This window comes from Dasypus novemcinctus, chromosome 2 (genome assembly GCF_030445035.2).
Source record: "Dasypus novemcinctus isolate mDasNov1 chromosome 2, mDasNov1.1.hap2, whole genome shotgun sequence".
NCBI lineage: Eukaryota > Metazoa > Chordata > Mammalia > Cingulata > Dasypodidae > Dasypus > Dasypus novemcinctus.
In genome coordinates this window covers 42358437-42371182 of record NC_080674.1, presented here as the reverse complement: position 1 = coordinate 42371182, position 12746 = coordinate 42358437, and the positions used below count along the sequence as shown (strand labels likewise).

At 39.0% G+C, this 12746-nt stretch overlaps 1 pseudogene; it reads right to left on the bottom strand.

Annotated features, from left to right (window-relative positions):
• Window positions 1-537: 537 nt before the first annotated feature.
• Window positions 538-2721, bottom strand: LOC101414574 (splicing factor, proline- and glutamine-rich pseudogene; annotated as a pseudogene).
• Window positions 2722-12746: the final 10025 nt, after the last annotated feature.

The window sequence follows — 12746 nt, the reverse complement described above, 5'->3', positions numbered from 1 at the left end:
AGGGCGGCGGACTTGGCCCACCGGTTGGGGTGTCCGTCTGCCACATGGGAGGTCTGCAGTTCAGGCCCTGGGCCTCCTTGACCCGTGTGGAGCTGGCCCATGCGCAGTGCTGATGCGCGCAGGGAGTGCGGTGCCACGCAGGGGTGTCCCCCGCGTAGGGGAGCCCCACACGCGGGGGGTGCGCCCCGTGGGGAGAGCCGCCCAGCCTGAAAGAAGGTGCGGCCTGCCTAGGAATGGCACTGCCCACACGGAGAGCCGACACAAGATGACACAACAAAGAGAGACACAGATTCCTGTGCTGCTGACAACAACAGAAGCGGACAAAGAAACAAGATGCAGCAAATAGACACATAGAACAGACAACCAGGGTGGTGGGGAGGGGAGAGAAATAAATAAATAAATAAATCTTTAAAAAAATAAAATAAACTACTAACATCCATAAAAAGTTAGCTTTCTTACTAAAATGTGAGAATTTAAAAGGTTGGCATCTAAACAAGAAATGACAAAACAAACTGGAATGAACGCTAGCTATCACATCTAAAACTGGATTTTTTTGTTTGGGCCTTCATCCTCTTCTCTCCCTCTACCATATCCTGCTGGAGTTCTAGGCCCCATTCCTCCAGGACCCTGCCTGCCCACAAGCCCCATACCTCCCTGCCCAAAGCACTCAGTATGCATGTCGCTGCCCATCATGGAACCACTCATGGTTGCTGATGGTAACCTGGGATTGGCTTCATAACCTATGCCACCACTTCCACCTAGAGGTGGAAATTTCTGGCCTCCTGAACCTTAGGGATCTCTCATGTTTTTTGCTCCTCTACCACCATTCTCTTGTCTGTCACCATTCTTTGATCCATTAAGCCCATCGGTCTGTAGCTTTCCTCTCTTCGGCGTCTCATTTGTTCTTCCATCTCACATGGACAAATCATCATCTCTTCCTCCCTTCTGTATTTTTTCCTTCTCTTGCTTCAACTGCATTTCTTTGCATTTCTGCATTTCTTTTTTTTTAAAGAGTTATTTTTTATTTATTTCTCTCCACTTCTCCCCTCCCCACACCCAGTTGTCTGCTCTCTCTGTCCATTCACTGTGTGTTCTTCTGTGTCCACTTGCATCCTTATCAGCAGCATCGGGAATCTGTGTCTCTTTTTGTTGCGTCATCTTGCTGCATCAGCTCTCTGTGCGTGCAGTGCCACCCCTGGGCAGGCTGGAATTTCATGTGGGGCAGATCTCCTTATGGGGTGCACTCCTTGCGTGTGGGGCTCCCCTATGCGGGGGACACACCTGCATGGCATGGCACCCCTTGCGCACATCAGCACTGCTCATGGGCCAGCTCACCACACAGGTTAGGCGGCCCTGGGTTTGAACCCTGGACCTCCCATGTGGTAGGCAGATGCCCCATTCATTGAGCCAAGTCTGCTTCCCTGCATTTCTTGATTGTGAAGTTCTTCCATGCACCTTAATTCTTCCTGGCATTTCATCAGCTCTTGGTGCAAAAGATTTGCCTGATATTCATGATAGGCATTTCCATTTCACTTTCCTATTTGTCCTTTGCATCTTTCATGTTTTTTTCAACTTGTTCCCTTTGCTGTTTTTCCATTTCATCCAAGGACTTCTGTCACTGAGAATATTCATACTCGAAAGTGCTGTGCTGGGCAAAGTGAGGAGGGGTTTCTCTCTCCTTTTGATACATTGAATTCTTCTGTGCATGTGTTTCAGGAAGACCATCTTCATCATCTAATTGCTCAAGTGGTTCTACAATAACTGAATGAGGAATTGTCAGTAAGAAAACACCTTCACTGCATTGTTCTTGCTGCTGCTTTAGAAGCAAATTCAGGCGGCAGACTTGGCCCAGTGGTTAGGGCATCCGTCTACCACATGAGAGGTCCGCGGTTCAAACCCCGGGCCTCCTTGACCCGTGTGGAGCTGGCCCATGCACAGTGCTGATGCGTGCAAGGAGTGCCCTGCCACGCAGGGGTGTCCCCCGCGTAGGGGAGCCCCACACGCAAGGAGTGCACCCCGTAAGGAGAGCCACCTAGCAGGAAAGAAAGTGCAACCTTCCCAAGAATGGTGCCGCACACACGGAGAGCTGACACAGCAAGATGACGCAACAAAAAAAAGAAACACAGATTCCCGTGCCGCTGACAACAACAGAAGCGGACAAAGAAGACTCAGCAAATAGACACAGAGAACAGACAACCGGGGCAACCGGGGTGGGAGGGGAAGTGGAGAGAAATAAATAATAAATAAATCTTAAAAAAAAAAAAAAAAAGGAAATTCAACAATGTCTTTCCTTGTAGATCTTCCATGATCATCCACAATTCCAACAGCCCTTTCAATAGAACCAAACTGGCTAAAGTCTTCTTCCAAAAGTTCATTGGAAACATATTGATGAAAGATTATGGAAAGGGCAGCAGAATGTGTGGCAAAGCAAACCGGAAGCTGTCTACCACTCATGGGTATATCATCAAGTTCAGCTTTAGCAATTTCCACCAAGGCTCTAGAGTCAAGTTTAATAAATCCAAATCCTTTGCCTTTATTGATAAAAACTTCTCCTGGTTTAATAAATCCAAATCCTTTGCCTTTGTTGATAAAAACTTCTCCTGGTTCTCCATATTTAGCAAACAGTCTTTTGAATTCATCCTCTGTGATATCAGCAGGTGTATTATCAATGAACAACTGACAGCACTGTATGTAAGTTTTCTCACCTGTTTTCTCACACATACACTGTGTGTAAGTTTTCTCACCAGTGGTAGAAGACCTCTCTTGAGATCTTTAGGATCTGTCCTTCGCCTTTGGTGTTCTTTAGTTTCACTATATAATGTCTAGGTGTAAATTTCATTTTATTTATCCTGATTGGCATGCATTATCCTTCCATAATTGTTACTTTGTGTTTTAAATAAATCTTAGAAAATGTCAGCCACAATCTCTTCAAATAGTGTATCTTCTTTATTCTTTCAAGTCTTCTGATAATTCTATTAAAGTATGTTAACTATTCTAACACTGTACTCCATATCCCCTGGAATAATGATTTTTATTTTCATATTTTTATTAAGTCATAAATTACATAGGTGAAATTTACATTTTTTAGTGTACAGTTCTGCAAATTTAACAAAACATATAGTAACATAGCCACCACTATAAGCAAGAAATAGAACCATTCCATCACTCCTAAGGATTTTCCCATGCCATGTTGTAGTTAGCTCCTTTCAAGAACCCCAGATATGGCAACCATTGATACCCTTTCTGTCACTATAGCTTTGCCCTTTGCAGATGTCATATAAATTGAATCACGTAGCATTAGCTTTTTAAAGTCTGACTTCTTTCACTTAGGATGATGCATTTGAGATTCATCCATATTGTGCATATCAATAGGTCAATCCTTTTTATTCCTAAGCAGTATTCCACAATTTGTTTATCCATTACCCAAATGATAGCATTTGTGTCATTTCTAGTTTAGAGCAGTTACAAATAAAACCATTAAAAACATTCACATACAGGTTTTGTTATGAACATAAGTTACTTTCTCACTTAATGTCAATGCCTAGAAGTGGCAATGCAAAGTTGTAGAGTAAGTGTGTGTGATTTTATTAAAAAGCTGTCAAATTGCTTTAGAAAATGACATTTATTTTGCATTCCCACTGACCATGTAAGAGAGTTTTGCTTGTTTCACATCTTTACTAGACTTGGTGGTGTCCTTTTTTTAAAAAATGCCACTCTAATAGATATGTAGTGGTATTGTATTGTGTTTTGAATGAACATTTCCCCAATAAACAGTGATACTGAGTAATTTTGGGGGTATATCTTCTTTAGTGAAGTGTATGTGCAAGTCTTTGCCCATTTATTTTTGATTGTATGTTTTCTTGCTACTAAATATTGAGAGTTCTACATATATTATATATCCTCGATACAAGTGCTTTATCATTTGTGATTTGCAAACATTTTCTACTTATATGTAGTTGTCTTTTCATTCTTTAAACATATTTTTTGAAGAGAAGTTATTCCTTGCGATGAAGTCAACGTATGGATCATGCTTCTGGTCATCATATCTAAAAACTAGGGAAGTGGATGTGGCTCAAGTGATAGAGCTTCTGCCTACCATATGGAAGGACCTGGGTTCAATCCCTGGGGCCTCCTGGTGAAAAGGGAGAAGAGAAAGCGTGCCCACACGGTGAGCCAGTGTCCGCGTGAGTGCCCACATGGTAAGTGCAGGTGCCCATGTGGTGAGCCAGTGCCCATATGAGTGCCTGTGTGGTTAGCACAAGTGCCCACATGAGTGCTTGCCTGGTGAACCAGTCCCCACACAAGTGAGTCACGCAGCAAGATGATGACGCATCAAAAGAGAGACAAGGGGAGAGTCAAGATGAAGCACAGCTGAAATCAGGAACTGAGGTGGAGCAATTGACAGGGAACCTCTCTCCACATCAGAGGTTTCCAGGATTGAATCTGGTGAATCCTAGAGGAAAGAAAATGAGAAGAGAAGACAACACAGACAGCAAACACAGCAGGGCAGGGGGAGCAATAAATAAATCTTTAAAAAATAAAAAAAAATAAAAACTATTTGCCTCACCCAAGGTAACAGAAATTGTCTCCTATGTTTTCTTCTAAAAGTTTTATAGTTTCAGTTTTGACATTTAGGTCTATGAAACATTTTGAGTTAATTTCTATAGAGTTTCAGGTATATATCAAGGTTCATTATTCTGCACATGGATATCCAATTGATCCAACACCATTTTTTAAAAAGACTATCCCTTCCACATTAAATTGCCTTTGCATGTCTGTTAAATATCAGTTGATCGGAGGGGAGTGGATGTGGCTCAAGCAGTTGAGCACCCACCTCCGATGTGAGGCTCTGTTCCTGGTGCCTCCTAAAAAAAACAAACAATGAGCAAATAATGAGCAAACAATGAGCTAAACAATGAGCCAAACAGATGAGGGAGCCAACAGAGGGGAGCTGATGTGGCTCAGTTGCTGAATGCTGGCCTCCCACATATGAGGCCCTGGGTCCAATCCTTAGTCCCAGTACCTCAGACAAAATCAATTGATTGAGGAGCAGATGTGGCTCAAGCAGTTGAGCACCTGCTACCCACAATGTGGGTCCTGGGTTTGGTTCCTGGTAGACTTCTAAAAACAAAAGAAAAACAAACAAACTAAACAACTCAGAGGAGCCAATGTTGCTCGGTGGTTGAGCGCCTGCTTCCTACACACAGGTCCTGGGTGTAATCCCCTGTCCAGTATCTCAAAAATGAAAATTCAATTGAATGTGCAAATATATAAGTTTACTTCTGGATTCCTTATTCTGGTCCATTATTTTCTACATCTATCCTTCATCTAAACCACACTATCCTCGTTGTAGGTTTTTGCTTTTGTTTTTGTTTTGTTTTGTTTTGTTTTGTTTTTTGGAGGTACCAGGGCTGGGGATTGAACCCAGGACCTCATATGTGGGAAGCTGGTGCTCAACCATCGAGTCACAGTGGCTCCCCTGAGTTGGTTTTTTCATTTATTTGCTTGTCATTTTTGTTTGTTTTTTTTTAGGAGGCACTGGTGCCCGAACCCAGGGCCTCCCGTCTGGGAATCATGTGCTCGAACTGCTTGAGCCACATCCACTAACCTATAGTTTTTTTAGTAAATCTTAAAATCAAATAGTGAGGGAAGTGGATGTGGCTCAACTATTTGGGCACCCACCTACCACATGGGAGGTCCCATGTTTGGGCCCCAGTGTCTCCTACACCAGAGCTAGATACTACCTCCCACCACAACAGAGCTAGATGCTGCCCCCACTGCAACAAGCAGCCAGCAGATGCAGCAGCCCACGGAGAGTGGATGTGGCTCAGCCCTTTGGGCACACCTCCTATATGGGAGTTCCCGAATTCGGTTCCTAGTGCCTCCTGGAGAAGATGAGCAGACAGACAAGCAATCCATCTGAAACCATCTTGGGGAGAGGGGATAAATTAAATTAAAAAGAAATTCTTTTAGTATATGAGATTATTTTTTTAAAAATCAAAGAGTGAGAATCCTCCAACATTGTCCTTCTCAAATATTGTGTTAGATACACTAGATCATTTGCATTTCCATATAAACTTTACAATCATTCTTTCATATCTACAAAATTTGGTATTTTGTGTCTTTCAGAGAATTTGTCCATTTCATCTAAGTTGTTGAATTTACTGGCATAAAGTTAAGATTACCTTAATATCCCTTTTATATTTGTAGGCTCTTTGTAATATTCTGTCTTTTCTGATATTTATAATTGTGTCTTCTCTTTTTTGTTCTTGATAAATCCGGTGAAAGATATATCAGTTTTATTGTTCAAATAAGCAATTTTTGATTTCTTTGTTTTTCTCTATTGTTTTTCTGTTCTTATTCTCATTGAGTTCTGAGCTTATCTTTATTTTTGACTACCTTCTGCTTGTTTAGGGTTTAATTGGCTGTTCTTTTCTAGTTTCTTCAGGGGTAAGCTTAAATCGTTGATTTGAAACCTTTTTTCTTTTGCAATGTAAGCATTTAATTTTATACATTTCCCTGCTTTAGTTTAATCCCAATCTTTCCAGACTATTTTTATATTGATTTCTAATATAATTTTATTATGGTCCGAGAATATGCTTCATATTACTTCCATTTTTTAATTTTTTAAAGTTGTTTTAAGGCTGAAAATACGGGCCATCTTGGTGAATGTTTCATGCACACATGAAAGGAATGTGCATTCTACTGTTGTTGGCTGGATTGTTCTACAAATGTCAGTTAGATAAAGTGATTGATAGTATTGTTCAGGTCATGTATACACTTACTGATTTTCTTCCTTCTTGTTTTATTAATTCCTGAGAAAGGAGAGTTTGAGTCTTCAACTAAAATAAGGTTTTGTCTTTTTCCTGATAGTTCTATCAGTTTTTATTTCATGTGTTTTGAGATTCTTTTATTAGGTGCACAAATATTTAGAATTATGATGCCTTCTTTGTGAACTGATCTGCTAATTATCATACAATTTCCATTTTTATCCCTTATTATAGTCCTTTTTCTGATAAAACTATAAAAATGCCAGCTACAGTATCTGTACTATCTCAAGTGGCATCTTGTTGTGGTTTTGACTTGTTTCATTAATGACCAATGTGGCAGTATGAGATTATTTATGAAACCTAAGAAAGATACGGATTATGTCTGTAAACTGGTCTGTTCCTCTGGGCAATCCCCTTTGATTATATTAGATTCAACTGAGATGTCAGATTAAATTATGTTAAGATTAGGGCTTTGATTCCACCACTTCAATAGAGAGTAACTCAGGGTTGATTCCCTGCCCCCTTCTTGAGCTATATAAATGGACACACAGAGAAGAAGGAGATATATGGAAGACAGAACTTGGTCGTTTTGGTCCTGCCATGTGACAAAAAGGAGAAGGTTCAAACAGCTAAAGCCCTCGGAAGAGAGACAAACCCTATTCCAGGCTGTAGCTGAGATCGGAAGAAGCTGGGCTCACGGAGCCTTAAGAGGAAGAAGGAAGGAGAGACCGGGCAGAGATCACCCACAATCTTGCTTCAACACTTGGCAACTGACTTTTGTGAGAAATTAACCTTGAGTTGGACTCTTTAGGACCTGGGACTGTAAGCTTTTACCCCAAATAAATACCCTTTATAAAAGCCAACAGGTTTCTGGTACTCTGCATCAGAACTCCTTTGGCTGACCAATAAAGCTCACTATCTTTTCATGCACTTATTGACTATTTGTATATCTTCTTTGAAAAAATGTCTATTCAAATCCTTTGCACATTTTAAATTGGTTATTTCTCTTTTCATTATTGAGTTGTAAGAGTTTTAATATATATTCTGTGTACCTGCTCCCTAGTAAATATCTGGTTTGTAACAGTTTTCTCCCATTCTGTTGATTGTCTTTTCATTTTCTCTATGGTGTCCTTTGAAGCAAAAGCATTTTCAATTTTGATGAAGTCCAATTTATATATTTTTTCCTTTTGTCACCTATGCTTTTAGTGTCTTATCTGAGAAACCATTGCCTAACCCAAGATCTTGAAGATTTATTCCTACATTTTCTTCCAAGAATTTTATAATTTTTGCTCTCACATTTAGGTCTATGATCCATTTTGTGTAAATTTTTGTAGATGGTTTGAGGTTGGAGTTCAACTTCATTCCTTTGCATGTAGATATCCAGTTGCTCAGTGCAATTTAAGACTGTTGTCTTGGCTCCCTTGTCACAAGTGAATTGATTATAAGTGTAAGGGCTTATTTCTGGACACTCTTTCTATTCCATTGATCTACATGTCTGTTTTTATGCCAATATTACATTATCTTGATTACTGTGTAGAACGTTTTGAAATTGACAGCAAATAGTTCATTTACTTTGTGTGTGTGTGTGTGTGTGTGTGTGTGTGTGTGGTACCAGGGTCCAGGGATTTAATTCAGGATCTTGTATGTGGGAAGCTGACACTCTACTACTGAGCCACAACGACTTCCCTGAGTTGTTTTTGTTTGTTTGTTTGTTTATTTTGTTTATTCTTCATTTTTGTTTTTTCAGGAGGCACCGGGAACTGAACCTGGGACCTCCCAAGTGGGAGGTGGAAGCTCAACTGATTGAACCACATCCAGTCCTCATCATTTACTTTTTTTTTAAATATGAGGAATTTTATTTTTTGCTGACATACTATGAAGCAAAACAAAATTGACATCATACAAAATAACTTTATTAAATATCAATCACATCATATTTTATCAGATTTATAGCATTTTGTGCATGTTAAGGGTTATGTAAGGAGGTGAAAAAACACTATGCCAAACCTTTACTATTAGTTTATACGCACACAGTAAGAAACAAAACAAGTAACTGTTAGGTTTTCTATGGATTTATTGCAAAAATAGTGCAAACTACTAAACCTAGTAAGCTGTAAAACAAACTTGAAAAGACCCAGTTAAGCTTAAATATGACAATAGATGCTCAGTGTCTCAGCATTTAACTTTCTTCACCATCTATCTTCTGTCAATCAAGACCACTCCCCAGGGGTTCAGTTCAGGGCCAGCGCTGGGGGCTGAAAATATGTGTAGTGGGGATCTTCAGAGCCACCACACTGGCTGGGCTGCCCGATGTCCCCAAAACCTTTAGGATCATGCACTTCCTCAATGGTAATTTTGTGAAGTCTGTGTTGAAAACATTAAAATCCCATGATTTTTAAGTTTGAACTTAGAAAACAAGTGATCTAACCTCTTGATAACATGGAGAAAATTAAGAAAGCACCTTGAACAGAAAGGATTTGAACATTATTTTCTGCTTATAAACAGTATCCTTTTCCTCAGGTCTATTTGGGTAAAATGTAATGTAGGACAACCTTTCAACCATATATTGCAATAAGTTAAAAAAAAAAAAAGGGGGAAAAAAAAGGATACCATATTCCTACAAGAGTAACTTTAAAATTTCTTACAACAGTCTGCTGGGGTCCAGAAAGCAGTTATCTAAACAAAATCATTAAAGCTAAACAAAATGCTACATGTAAAACTAAAGAAACAAAATGCAGTATATTTAGGTTCTTTTTCTTGAGGTACCCATATAAATTTAATAACCTATACTAAGTTACTCGTGTTAGGTTAAAAACAAAATGCTTACTGGTGAGCCAACTGTAGGGCATTTATTATTACTAGAAAGTGCCACAACACTGATCTTTATATGCAGCATGTTAAAGGATGATTTACTCTTTACAAAATATAGCTTAAGTATCGTCCTGTCATTTACTTTTAAAGTGATAGCTGATATGGGTGGGTAGAAATTCCTATCTAGTTATTTGCATAATTCACTTTCTTAACTAATCATTGCATACGTTGAGCTGATATTGCACCATTTCATGTATAAGAGCCTTACTATCCTATCTTGTCATACATTTTACTTCTATAATTTTTAAAAACAAATCAATTTTATTGATACATTTCAATAAAACATACAATTCATTCAAAGTGTTCAATCAATGGTATTTTGTATAATCACAAAGTTGTGCGTTCATCACTACAATCATTATTATGGCATTTTCATTATTTCAATAATAATAATAAACAAAAAACAGACAAGAAAATTCCTCATCTGTCAATATCTCTGTGTTTCCCCTGATGTTTCTGGCTATTCTCATACAATTATTTATTTGTTTATTAAGCAGTTTAATTGAGATATATTCACATACCGTGTGATCTATCCAAAGTGTATAATCAAGGGCCTTTAGTATAATCACAATGTTATACATTCATCATCTCAAAACTTTTATTTTATTTATTTTTATTTGTTAATTTCTCTCTCCAAGTTTTCTGCTCTCTGTGTCCATTCACTGTGTGTTCTTCTGTGACTGCTTCTATCCTTATCAGTGGCACCGGGAATCTGTGTTTCTTTTTGTTGCGTCATCTTGCTGTGTCAGCGCACTGTGTGTGTGGTGCCATTCTTGGGCAGGCTGCACTTTCTTTCGTGCTGGGTGGCTCTCCTTACGGGGCGCACTCCTTGTGCGTAGGGCTCCCCTATGCGGGGTCACCCCTGCGTGGCACGGCACTCCTTGCACACGTCAGCGCTGAGCATGAGCCAGCTCCACACAGGCCAAGGAAGCCTGGGGTTTGAACCATGAACCTCCCATGTGGTAGGCGGACGCCCTATCCATTGGGCCAAGTCTGCTTCCCTCAAAACTTTTAGAACTATTTCATTACTCCAGAAAAAAAAAAGACTTGGGAAGCAGATTTGGCTCAACTGATGGAGCATCTGCCTACCACATAGGAGGTGCAGGGTTCAAACCCAGGGCCTCTTGATCCGTGTGGTGAGCTGAACGCAAGTAGTGCCGAGCCACACAGGGGTGTCCCCTGCATAGGGGATCCCCATGTGCAAGGAGTGCACCCCTCAAGGAGAGCTGCCCTGCACACAAAAAAGTGCAGCCTGCCCAGGAGTGGCACCACATGCACGGAGAACCGACGCAGCAAGATGACATAACAAAAAGAGACACAGATTCCTGGTGCTGCTGACAAGAATGCAAGTGGACACAGAAGAACACACAGCAAATGGACACAGAGAGCAGACAATGGGGAAAGGGGAGAGAGAAATAAATAAAAGATAAATCTTAAAAAAAACAAAAATCAAAAAGAAAGACTCCACACCCCTTAGCATTCCTTCCTCAGACTTTCATAACCACTAATCTCACTTTATCTTTATAAATTGATTTATATTTACATTTTATATAAATGGAATCATAAAATATTTAGTACTCTGTGTCTGGTCTCCTTCACCTAGTATAATGTGGATTTTATTGTCTGATAATAACATTTTTTAGTATTAACTTACATTTGTTCAGTTTCAAAGAAAAACAGTCATATGTGCAATTCTACCCATATTCATATTTCACATATTATATTTATATTTCACATGTTTGGTTCATAATAAGGCAATCACACAGTATTTGTCTTTTTGTGTCTGGCTATTTTTAAACCCAGAAAATATTGTTATTACCTTTGCTTTAAATAGGAAATTGTCTTTTAAAGTTATTAAGAAATGAGAAAAAAACATCTTTTTAATTTACTCTTATATTTACCATTTTCTACTTTCTTTGTTCCTTTATGTAGCTCTAAATTCCCATCTGGTCTTATTTCCCCATAGTCAAAAGAATTTCCTTGAACATTTATTTCAGGACAATCTGTTCATGACAAATTCTCTTAGCTTTTTTTTAATCCAAAAATGTCTCAATTCACATTAAGTTTTGAAAATCATTTTTACTGGATATGGAATTCTAGCTTAGCTTTTTTCCTTTTTCACTTTAAAGATGTCGTTTGCACTGTGTCTGATTAAGAGTGATCAGTAATTCTTATTGTTGTTGCCCTTTAGTTGTTTTACGTTTTGTTTTCCTCTAATTGCTTTCAAGATTTTTCTCTTTATCTTTGCTATTTGGCAATTTGACTAATTTGTATTGGGGCATGGCTTATTTGCATTTATCTTGATTCAGCTTCTTGGATCTGTATATTGATTGTTTTAATCAAATTGGGAAAATTTCAGCTATTATTTCTTCAAGTATTTTTTTGTTCAAATCTCTCTGCTTTTCTCCTTGGACTTCAGTTACATACATTTCATACCACTTGATTTTGTTATGTGGGTCACTGAAGCATTTTCATTTTTGTTTTCAGTCTTTTTCTTCTCTCTGCTTTCATTTGGATAACCACTGGATCTGTCTTCAGGTTCACTGATCTTTTTTATTTTTCCTATCTGGTAGCACCATCGTCTTTTTGGTGCATTGCTTTGCAGGGCACAGTGTGGGGTTCCTATGCCTCACCATGCAGGTCTTGGAGTGCCTTTTTTCTTGTTTTTAACAGGAGGTTCTGGGGATCAAACCCAGGTCCGCCATACACTAGTGGGAGCTTAATTGCTTGAGCCAAAGTTGCTTCCCAGATCATTTCTTATTAAGTGTCCAGTTTGTTATCATCTAGTTGGGTTTTACATTTCTGATATTGTGTTTTTCATTTTTTGAGAATTTGTGCTAAGTTCTTTTCTGTGGTACACACTTCTTTCATGAGATTCCCCATCCATTCATTTATTATGCTCAACTTTTCCTTTAAATCTTTGATCATATTTAGAAAGTCTGCTAATTCCAATGCCTGCATCATTCCTGAGTCTGTTTCTTTTTAAATTTTTTTTAAAGATTTATTTTATTTATTTCTCTCCCCTCCCCCCTTGCCCCAGTTGTCTGTTCTCTGTGTCCATTTGCTATGTGTTCTTCTTTTGTCTGCTTCTGTTGTCTACTTCAG